Raw genomic sequence first — 12115 nt, 5'->3', positions numbered from 1 at the left:
CTCCCAGCGCCACCCAGGCCCCCCCGAAACACAACACCACCCCCCACGCCATCCGCCCCATGGAAACAACCCCCCCCAGTGCTGCCGAAACACACCACCACCACCCCCAGTGCCACCTGCCCCGCGGAAACAACCCTCCTTCCCCAGCCCCACCCCACCGAAACAGCAGTATTGAACCTTGGTAATTTGTTATAGCGGGCCCCTAAGGTAGTATAATTAAGGTAAAAGAAAAATGTCTTTTTGCTAGAAGTAGAATAAGATCTTCCCCCCCACTTTGTAATCAATTGCCCTGTTGAATGAATGAGGTGTGAATGAGGAAGGCAGGCACCTCCAGACAGCTGCAACCCTTGGAGAGGGCAGGGCCCACGCAGGCCGCATGTTGTGCAGGCCTGTTGTATCATTTGAAAATTAATAACTTGCTGATCAATAATATCATAGGGAGATGTATGTAGCAATATTATATGTAAAGTTATGAATATGAGCTAGACTCATGACTGAAGTATGGTTACCAGACAAGTCTGGGGAGTGGTTAAATCTGTTTCTCAAAGACAAAGGACAAGCTGACGCCTATAGCCAGATGTCGTCAAAGTTGATGGGAGGTCACCTGTCAAGTGCCCATTCTTTGGCAAGGAAGGGGGATAGGAGCAGATTGATCTGCATATTAGCAAACAACAGCATGGAACCTCTTTCGCCACCAGACCCTTGTCTGGGGCAGTGCAGAACACACATTTTGGGGGAAAATCTGGGACAGGGAGTGTATTGGGATCACCCTGCAAGTGGTAACCAAGGCTGGTGACATTAAGTGGTCCCCTTCTGCCCCCAGGGAATTTCTACAAAATCAAGCTTTTGTTTAGTGTGGCAGGGGCTCTGTGGGGTTTGTGTGTAGGAAAACAGATATTTCCAATCATATGTTGGCAAATGCTTGTTGAGATTAGGCAATCAGTGATACTGCCAAACTGTTCCTGATTTATTTGTTTTAAAAATGCACTTTCCCCTAAACTTACGTACAATTAAAAAGAGAGAAAGTGAGAGCAGATAGATAAATACCCCCATTCCACCTGTTCTTCAGTTGATCTGTCAATCCACCCATGACAACACTCAGTACTCAGCTGGTCTAGGGATGAGGGCATTGGGCTGGCACTCAGGAGACCTAAGGTCAATTCCCATATCAGCCATTGGTTTCCTGTGTGAACTTGGGCAAGTCACTTAATCCAGTGGTTCTCAACCAGCGGTACGTGTACCCCTGGGGATAGGCAGAGGTCTTCCAGGGGGTCCATCAACTCATCTAGATATTTGCCTAGTTTTACAACTTGCTACATAAAAAGCACTAGCGAAGTCAGGACAAACTAAATTTTCATACAGATAATGACTTGTTGATACTGCTTTATATACTATACACTGAAGTGTAAGTACAATATTTCTATTCCAATTGATTTATTTTATAATGATATGGTAAAAATAAGCAATTGTTCGGTAATTGTGTGCTGTGATGCTTCTTTATTTTTGTGTCTGAATTTGTAAGCAAGTCGTTTTTAAGTGAGATGTAACTTGGGAGTGTGCAAGACCAATCAGACTCCTGAAAGGGGTACAGTAGTCTGGAAAGGTTGAGATCCACTGACTTAATCTACCCACTACCTCATATCCCCATTTGAAATGGGGAAAATACTCCACAGGTGTGAGGATAAAATCCATTAATGGTGTGAGGTGCTCAGATCCTATGGTGATGAGGGCCACATAGAGACTATTAATATCTTTCTAGACCCCCTTTGTGAGCCTCCACTCACTCCTCTTCATCTGCCTGGGAAAAGAGGTGTCTCTTATAGCATACCCTGAACACTAGCAGCAGCCTTGGGATCTGCCAGGCTGAGAGGGGAAATGAATTTCAGACTTGAGGAACTTCCACTGAGAATGCCCTGACAGCAGTCCCCTTCCATGTTAAAGTAAGGGAGCAGATTGCATGACCTGTAATATGGTAGGTGTCATACAGGGTTAGCAGACATGGTATGCTATGAAAGCTCTCTTCTATTGGATTGAAGGCATTATAGTGACTATTTCCTCCATACATCAGCTTGAACAGGGATGCTGGAACTAGGGGTGCTGGGAGTGCAGCAGCACCCCCTGACTTGAAGTTGTTTCCATCATATACAGGGTTTACAGTTTGGTTCAATGGCTCTCAGCACCCCCACTGTACAAATTGTTCCAACGCCACTGAGCTTGAAAGCTGCCAGCAGAAACCTTTGCATACAAGCAGCTGTCTTGCTCTGCTAGACACTGTACAGCCAGCCTCCACCCACACCTGAGCAATGCAAAACTCCTTATCATCCCAAATGAGGCCTGGTCCCCCAGTGAGTGTTATATACATTGGCAACTCCCACATTTCTCCACGATCCCAACTAGCCAAGTGCACTGACTGCGCCCCCCCATGATTTCAAATGATTGAGGTTTTCCTATATTCTGCCTCATTTTTTAGAATTTCCCTTTTAGTTAATAAAAATAGCTGCAAGTGCTGATGATAAAAAGTCCTTGCTTGCACTGCAGGGTATTGACAATATTTATGTTGTTTCCATACCAACGTGTTTAGAAAGTACAGAGTATCTTTCAAAGACTTATCAAATTAGCAACTCCTTACCAGATGGTGATCAAGTTACATGATCACACTGAGCGCATAGGGCCTGATTCTCCTCTTACTCTGGCGTAAGGCTGAAGTAATGTCACTGAGATCAGTGGCGTTACAGTGAATGTGAAGAGAATTGAGCCCGTAGTTGCAGTTAAAAACTCATGGACCCCTAAAGGTAGGTCCTCACTGCAGAGTTAACTTGGGCTCTTATTTGGGTGTTGCTCCTAACGTCACTCCTATCCGCATCCTAAACCCTCTCACCCAACTGTGGTGGGGCTTTAAACCCGGGCTAGCTGGCCTGGCTGGTGGTATTATCTAGAGCCCCAGTGCCACGTTTGCTTGTATATTACCTCAGACTTTGTAGTGAGGAATGTTAGCTAAATCACTCGAGTGCTGATAGTCCTCGAATGCCTTCTCTCAATTCTCCCCCGAAAGGCAGACAATTTCTCCCACAATTCATAGAATATCAGGATTGGAAGGGACCTCAGGAGGTTATCTAGTCCAACCCCCTGCTCAAAGTAGGACCAATCCCAAGACAGATTTTTGCCCCAGATCCCTAAATGGCCCCCTCAAGGAGGGGGCTCACAACCCTGGGTTTAGCAGGCCAATGCTCAAACCACTGAGCTATCCCATAAGAACTATAGAGTGGCTCATCTTACCACAGGACAAAGAACCAAGGGATATGCCCCCAGAAGTCTTCGCAACACACACGGGTGAGCACAGCACCAGTCAGGATACTAACTTGGATAGGAATTTGCAGTGTGGCTGCTGATACCCTGATGATCACCCAAGTTAACGCTGCAGTGAAGACATACCTTGGGAGTTGCCTACAAAGGTTGAGCTAGTCACATTCTTAAAGCAATGCAGTTTAGTTTGCATAAGAGACCAAGTTCTGTCCTCAGTCACAGCCATACAATAGGGCCATGAAGGAGTTCAAAAGGTTTGCCTGTGCGTAACTGAGAGCAGAATTTGGCAGAAGGAATAGGAGACACCAATAGATGCTAATTATGTTGGTTAATTGCTTCACACAAGCATCTTCACCTTTCTTCCACACAACCGCTTGCACAAGGGGCACCTCCTCACACAATCCTGCTCCTCTTCAAACCCTTCCTCAGGACCCACTTCTAACATAATAGCTACAAGAATAATCAGAAGATAATGGACTTGATCCAAAGCTCACTGAAGTCAGGAGGAGTCTTTCCACTTACTTCATTGGGTTTGGGATCAGGTCCAGTGGCTACTTATAGGGCCAGTGGGGATAGCTGATCTCTATTTATATTTAAAAAAAAATGATCTGAAACCCACAAGTTGTGGTCACAGCTGGCTTGTCTCAACGTGTTGCTGTTACTTTCCCCACCCTCCCTACTTCCCTCTTATTATGTGTTAAATTAACTTGTGCCTTGTATTAAATTAGAGGGTAGGCTCTTCAAGGCAGGGTCTATGTCCTATTCTGCGCATGTACAGAATGCCTTGAATGATGGGGTCCTGATCCTATATAGGGCCTCTTGGTCCTACCACAGTACAAATGAATAATAACATTAATTCTTGCATCCCAGTAGAAGAAGAAATGGTGCACAGGATGTGTCAAAAGTCAAGGGTAAAACTAGATAAAAAGTATCATCTGTGATGATAAACAGCTTAAAGACACATGTGTTTAACCTGTAGGTGATGGTGTATGCTTAGGAGGAAGGCATTAGAATGATCAGAAAATGTGGTTAATTTATAGCAGAGATGATCCATGGAAGAGAGCAGTAATAAACATGTGTTTGTCAAGAGGGAGTTTCTAAATTGGGTGGGGCCGTCAGGCTTGGCTAGACTTAAATAGCTATTTCCAGACTTGTGGGAAACTTTAGGCCAGACTGTAAAATGTAGTGTGTACACTGGCAGGGCTCTGGCCCCACAAGGGCTTGATTAACTTGCAGTTTATTCACACACACTGTATGCTTCAGAGGATTCGCTTTTGCCTTTTTCCTCTGGGAACTTAAGTCCAAATCCTGATTTAGGCCAGAAGTGAAAATTAACTTGGTTGTCTCTGCTTTAGTCATTAGAGAATGTCTATAAACATCACAGAATTAGCACCTTGTTCCCTGTCGTGAAATTAGTTATGCTGGCACGAAGGCTAAAGACGTATCACTGACTTGAAAGGGAAAAACATTTCAGAAGAGTGTTTTAGGCTTGGAAATTGAACGGAAGAAAACCAAGATATTCCAAGTGAAGGTTACACTTAAACCCCAGACATCTGACATGCAGAGTAAAAGTAGCCAGATAATTCCAACCATGTCCCCACCACAATCTGAATCATCCTCCTAACACAGGGATGGGTCTAGTAACATTGTAAGCTCTCTGATTCTGGTCTCTTTACGTTGCTCCTGTGATGTACAGGGCCAAAGGTGGCCAGAATTTCCCTCTGGGGAATATTCCTGGAGCCAGGAGGTCCCTGCGTGGCGCTGGGTTAATAGAATGGCTCTGCACCACAATCTCTAACAGCCCCTGGAGCCAGAGGCATGTCAGGGAGCAAGTCATTTGAAGGGACTTGGGGATGGCGGGAGGGTTCATGTATAGAGAGCCCAGCTGCGGGCTATTGCAGTCTGCTTGTAAATTAGAACAGCCACTGTTATCTTGCACGCCATTTCTAAATTCAGTGCAGTGAGTGTTGGAGGCATTCGTGGGGTAAGCGAGAGCATAGACAGACACGAGTGACTTCCTGACAAGTTTGCCCTGGGTAGCTCTTCCAGTGAGTGCCGTGGAGTTTTCACAGCAATAAGAAGAGCAGTATATAATGGCTGAGATACGTAATTCAAGGGAAACAGAAATGCACCCCTGAAAGAAGTTACAGAACAAGCCTGTGAGATGAAATGCTTGGGCTAATGCTATGATTCAGCGTAAGTATTTTGACTTTGTGTGGTGTCCATTTTATTGCCCATGAAGAAAACAAGGTGACAGTGGGTAGACATAGCTGAGAACAATGTACACATTGATCAAGGACTTTTTTGATTTTAAACCCCGCCCCCCACCCCCCTCCATACACACACACTGTTACTATGGAAACTGGGGCTTTAAGAAAAACACCAAATATTGTGAGAGTTGTGATAAATTTGTGTGTGTTGGCATCCCTTGGAGATCCTGCTCTTCCAAGGGGGCTCTGCCACATAATATTAAGGAAGCACTTTGATATCATCAGCTAAAAGATACTTTATAAGCAGGGGGAAAATTTCCATCAGAACTTTTTTCAATAGAAAATGGCTTTTTGAATTAAATGAAAACTTTCCACACAGTATTTTAAAAAAAAATCAAAAACTGAAATGTTTTGCTACTGGGAAAGATTGGGGGAGGAAAAAAAGAGCGGAACCAAAGGTTTTGTTGTCTATCATAAAACCAATAAATACACAAAAATTCCCTGCCTCTCCATTCCCAAAATTACCTTTCTTGTCCAGCCCTGTGCATAACTCCAATGTATTGATATTTTTACCCAATTTTGGTATAAAAATTTGGGTCCATTTGCTGAGAATTAACCGCACCCTGAAAATGCAAAAACTCTGGACCAGATTCTGTTTGGTTTGCTTCGATGCAATTGTGACGGGGTGCTGGGCAATGGCCGCTAATCCAGCACTCTGATCAATGCAACTTCAGTTAGTTGCCAGGTACATTCCTGAATGTGGGAACTGTGCCAAACTGGTAGATTGAAGATCGGCTGGAGAAAGTTAAAAGCTAATTACTTCATTAACTCAGAAGGTACAAAGCCACAGGAAGGAAGTGCAAATGGGGGAGCAAGAAAGTGGAAGAGCTGTAGGGTCGAGAACACACAGGAGAACTCTCCCCTGCTGGGCTCAGGAGCCTTCCAGGCCAAGGAAACTGTTAACGCTCCTGCACAACCTGTAAAGTTGGTAGGAATTCACTTTGTAACTAAATCACTGCGTGTTTTACCTGAAGATCTCCGAATGATTTATTTGTCTGGAAAGAGGCAGGAGTGGAGAATGCCCCTGCCACATGAACTGAGGACTAAGTCCAGTTAAGTGAATGCTGTTTCACAGGTGTAAGTCTAGAAGAAATCAGATCAGAATCTGGATCTTCGCATGTTACTAGTGACCAATTATTTAGCTTCACTAATCCACAGCAGTAAACAATGTCTCCTTGTGAAAACCAGCTTCAGAAGGCACTTCTTCCTGCTCAAGACAACATGCAGGAGGCCAAAAGAGAAGGGGAAAACAGACTGTCAAATGTTCAAAAATAATCAGTTATTTATATTCCAGTTACCACTTTATTCCAACTGACAGAAGAAAATCTTTCCCATCTTCAGGAAAGTGCATTTCCTGTGTTGCAGGCTTGAAGCAGATTTGTGATGACAGAATCCTCTAACACTGTGACAACCGTGTAAACAGTGCTATTTCAGCCATAAGAAGAATATTGTTGGGTAAGGAACTTCTGGATCGGAGCTCACTTGCCAACTAGGATGGAGGGAAAAGTAGGTCTTTTATTAATCTAACTGTATCCTGTTTCAGCTGTCTCTGGAAAATGTCAACTAAAAAACCCAGATATTAAAATATGTTGAAATAAATAGGCTTATATTTATGCACTCTTCAAGCACAATGTGTACTTGGGTAACATGATCCTCTCTTTCAATAGCTTTCATTGCTTACGCAGTTACAGAATTAGTGGGAAGCAATACATGCAAGTAAAATCCAATGATTTCTGGGTATTGAGTGTCTCAGTGGTAGGCTGGGAGTTCAAACCCAGCTCACATTAATTAGGGCATGTCTACACTGCAATGTAAGCCCAGGGTTTGTAGAAAATGAGTTAGCAGATCCTGGGTTTGCTAGCCTAGGACTTGAGCATCTACACTCATTTATAACTCTAGGTTAGGAATTATTGAATCCTGGGTCCCAACTTGGGACTCCAATGTCTACACTGCATTATGTGGGCTTGAGTCTAACCATCCATATCCCAGACTTCCTAGTGCCTTCCCAAAATGTGGCTGTTCTTTTCTTTATTCTTTAGTTCATGGTGCAATGTGGGAAAACTTGACTGTCCACCAAACATGACTGTCCAGAGGATAAAGAAAGTCAGCTTGTAAGATTGTGGAATACTTTTGGTGGACTCCCAGCGCACGAGTCCAGTGGGGCTGTGTCCACACTGCAAAGCAATAGGGCTTGAACTCTGGATACTGGTTTGATTCAGACTCTGTGGGGTCCGGGCTGGGTCCAAGCCCTGGGTTAGTGCAATTTGCGTGTTGATAGAAGGGGGATTAGGCTTGAAGCTGTGTTTACCCCTTAGGGGTCCCAGAGCCTGGGCTCCAGCTCAGGTCTGGACATCTACACTGCAATTTTATACCCCTGCAGCCTGAGCCCCATAAGCCTGAGTCAGCTGACCTGGCCAGTGGGAATTGTGCTATTGACTCCAGTAGAGCCACAAACTGTGTTACACATCTTGTTGGCCATGGTCCCAATTCTTGACATCATGAATCTATCATCACAAGTGACAGTTCTGTTGGCAGTCTCAGCGGAGAGGTCAAGAATTGGATGGGCTTGACCAATAAACTACCCTTTGACCCTTAGAGATGGTCCTTCCAAGTCAAGTTTGAGGAAGGTTGCCAAAGTGGTGTGGGAAGGCTTACACTTTTGTTGTCTGTGGTGCACAGTGTCACAGTTGCAGGACTAGCTGCACCTCTGTCCCCTTTGTGGTCTCTCTGAGTGTGCCGCTCAGGTAACAGGCCTTGTGCCTTTATCTCTCCTTGGGTGGAATTCCACAATTCTCCCACTCTTAGACAGAGTTCTGAGCTACAGCACACTGTATATCTACCTTTCTTACCCAGCTGTGTTCACGCACCCATAGTTCTTCCCTGTGGGAGTCTGACCAGTGATATATGGTGATCAGACAGCCTTCTTAAACCAAAGCATCATTTATTTGAACAGGAGGACCAAAGCATTTAGAGAGAGAGGATTTTAAAACAACCAACCATCTACAAGCATGCCTATCTTACCTAAAGTGTTATCCTGCTCTGATGGTAACCTATGCAGGCCTACCTTCTCCAGACACCCAAAGGGTGTCTTTGGTACAGTCCCCCCCCCCCCCCCCCAAACAATTCCCTGAGCAGCCCCCTTCCTCTTGAGAGGGAGTACCTTTTTAAACTGCTAGAGTTCTTTTGATTTTTCCGGCTCCCGGGCCTTGGCCCTGCTGTCAAAACCAGTTCTCTTAACACCCCTTCAGTGTTTGTTGAAAAGTGACTTATCCTGAACCATTCTTCTTCCCTTCCTTCTTGTTTGTGCCTCCTATTAAACTAAAAATAAATTAATGCAGCAGACATCCCAATAACCAAGTCAACACCCAACATTCATAAATTATTACAGAGGAGCTCCAATTCCATCACACATAGATGCTTATGGATTAACAGGGGACTTCGGTCTTCCTGGTGGTTATCATGGCATCTCCTGTGAACACAAAAAGGAGCTGTTTTGCAGCAACTGAAGTATCTATTCAAAGTTGCAAAGTTGCTGTGAATCTAAGGACAGAGTGTACTGTTAGATTTGTGAATGTGGACCTGTGCTCACTTCTGATTTCTTTTAATACTGCATTTGACAGAGTGCTTTTCATAGTTCGTGTTCCGTCTAGCAAAGCACACCAGCTGTGTCTCAAGGGCCCAGTCTCAATATGGGAAACCATGGACACTACAGGAGGGAAAATGAAGATAATCATGAATGTCTGATTCTTATAACAGCCTTGACAAATGTTCATCCTTCACAATGGCAAAGCCGTCCATAGAGATGTGTCACAGGAACTGGCTGAGAACACCACACTGCATAGCAGCAAACATGCTGCCTTTTATTTCATGGTCACCAAGGCTATAAACACAGTCAGTCATTCCTTTGGCTCTTCCCATATTCTGAGCCAGCTGAACTGAGACACTCTAATACATGCATTGATGTGAATTTGGACAGAGATGAGAAAATTTATTTATTATTAACACTGTTTGTGCCACATACAATCAGATATTTACCTGGGTCATAAACAACAGTGGAGGTCAGAATTAGGCTCTAGGACTAAGAATTCCAGTATGACAGGGTGTCCGTGTTCTTCTATCTATTCCCCTGCTCACAGGTATTGGTCCTGCTAGGAGATGGTCAGTGACTACAGCTGACTCGCTGGGTTGCATGTATATGGCTTGTTAAACTCCACCCTGAAGGTGGATTTGGAGAGGGAGCAGGAGGGCAGGTCTGGACTGTGAACAGCCCTTGCTGAAGATGTGTGCTGCTACTACAAGAAGAAGTCAGCTTGACTCCTCATGGTGCCAAACATATACTTCCCCTGCATCTACTTTTACTTCTGCTTCAGTTCTTAGTCATAGGCTTGGCATCGCCTTCCTGAATAAATCTTGCTTAGCAGATGAAAGGAAATCTGAGACTTCTGTGTATAGCCTTGATCCTTCTATCTCTTGTGCAAACATCTTGAGGACAAGCAGTAAGCGAGGTGTTCTGAAGCACTAGAAAGAGGAAGGGTAAAGCTCACTTCACTTCTCCTGAAACTCTAACCCTATTCTAGCACGTCGCAAATCATTGTAGTGCTTTTTATAGTATGCATGGCCTCGAGAGCCAAGATTAATCCTGTCAATCATTCTGCTCAGGGATTCTGAAGTGAACACAACCACTGGAAAGATCTTTTCCCCACCAGTCTGTCCTTTCCATGACTGGTGGAGTGTCCCCACCAGTTGGCATTACTTAACTATCACAGAGGAAACTGTGGTTTTGACTGGGACACTTCTTTATGCTCAGGATCCTCCAGTGTGCTTTGCACATACATGGCCAGATGACTGTGTGTCTTATGGCTGGATCTGGGGATTTGGCAACGAGATGTTTCAGCTTATAGTCACAGGTCACCTGGATATTCATGCTGCTGCGTTGTTTAGATTGCCTGTGTAGCTCTTGCCATGTGTGAACAGTTCACATTCCTTAGCATATTGGTAAAGCACAAGCTGTAAGATTGCTGGTCTGCGCACTTCCATCTCGGGCATTGGGGATGTGTCTGTTTAGCATAGTGAGCAAGCCTTGCCTTCAGGAACAAATGTGTCAAATGAGACTGATGCCTAATACTGTGATTATTGCAGAGTGCAGGGTCACTAGGGTTTGGTCAAGAGTCCCAAAACAAATGAACCCTACAAGTTCTCAGGGCTAAAAGAACACAGGGTCTCTGGGTGAACGTTAGGTGATCCACAGTCATAAGAAAGTCAAATTCCAGTCTTGCACTGATACATTCTGGTATCAGGCTTCAAACAACCATTAGGACGTGACAATTGTACTTATTTGTGGAATTAGGTCAAGATAAGTCTTGATAATTTCTCCCAGCTGGCACCAAGTTAGTTTCACCCCGACAACTTCTCTGCAGGGACTTGTATGGTCTGCGCCCATGAGGATTTCATAGGAGATCAATCCTTACACTCCTACCATCCATTCATCTCACACAGCTGGCAAGCAGCCTAGCTTGCCTTTTCCATGCTATGTCTCAGTCCCAATCATGGCCACCAATCAGGAACAGGTTCTTTCTGTTTCAGCCCTTTAAAAAGTGGGGGAAAAGGAGATTCCCTGTTAGAAGAGCAGGCAGACGCTTGCTGGCCCTACACTGCTCCTCAGCAGCCTCTGCGCTTTCTGGCAGTGTTTCCCAAGCTGGGGAATTGGTCAAACCGCCATGCCTCACTATGGGGCAAAACATGGACAGCTGGCTGAACCAACAGCCAGCAAAGGCAACTCTTGTTCAAGGGTCCTCTTCTTTCCCTATGACCAGAAAGTATCGGGACTGGGTAAGTTAAACCCTGTGCTCAGATGCTACGGAGATGAGGGTCATGTAAGTACATGATGGTGGTGGATATAACCTAGCAGCTGTTATTCTTGTCCTCTGATATACACCTTCAGTTCTCACTGATGCTAACGGAGTTTGCATGTGAGGCAGAACTTGGCTAGTCTGTGTTCAATAAATCAAATGTGGGAGCTTTAATATCAGTGTTTAACTTTTTAAAAAATATGGTTAAATCCTCAAAGAATAATGCTGGTTGATAGATTAACATTTTATGGATTTATTATTGGCATGTACCCAGATGAATCTTTGCACCTACACACCCATGCTTTCTGATCTTTGATCTAAACTGTTGAACTATTATGGCCAATTAAAAAGCTGTGCTTTGTCACTTATACAGCACCCAAATTGCCCAGTGAAATTAATATATTCAAAAAGTTGCTCAAATTCTAGTAAACTTTACATGCAGGGAGCATTTAAAAGCATGAATTTACTGGTGTTAACCTTAGAAATATCCCCTCCCGCCTTTGTGTGTGTGTGTGTGTGTGTGTGTGTGTGTGTTAACTTTGCAATGTGAGCCAGAGGTCTAGGGACTTGTGTTTATAACATCACCATGACAACATAACACCTAATATTATTACAAGTAAGCTATAGACAATTCTCCTTTCAGATCCCCAGGCACATTTTGATTATGATCTGTAGTTCTCCCTTCCTGTACAT

Source organism: Chrysemys picta, chromosome 9 (genome assembly GCF_011386835.1).
Source record: "Chrysemys picta bellii isolate R12L10 chromosome 9, ASM1138683v2, whole genome shotgun sequence".
In the NCBI taxonomy this organism is placed as follows: domain Eukaryota; kingdom Metazoa; phylum Chordata; order Testudines; family Emydidae; genus Chrysemys; species Chrysemys picta.
The sequence above is the reverse complement of the archived record's forward strand: the minus strand, read 5'-3'. Positions refer to the sequence as shown.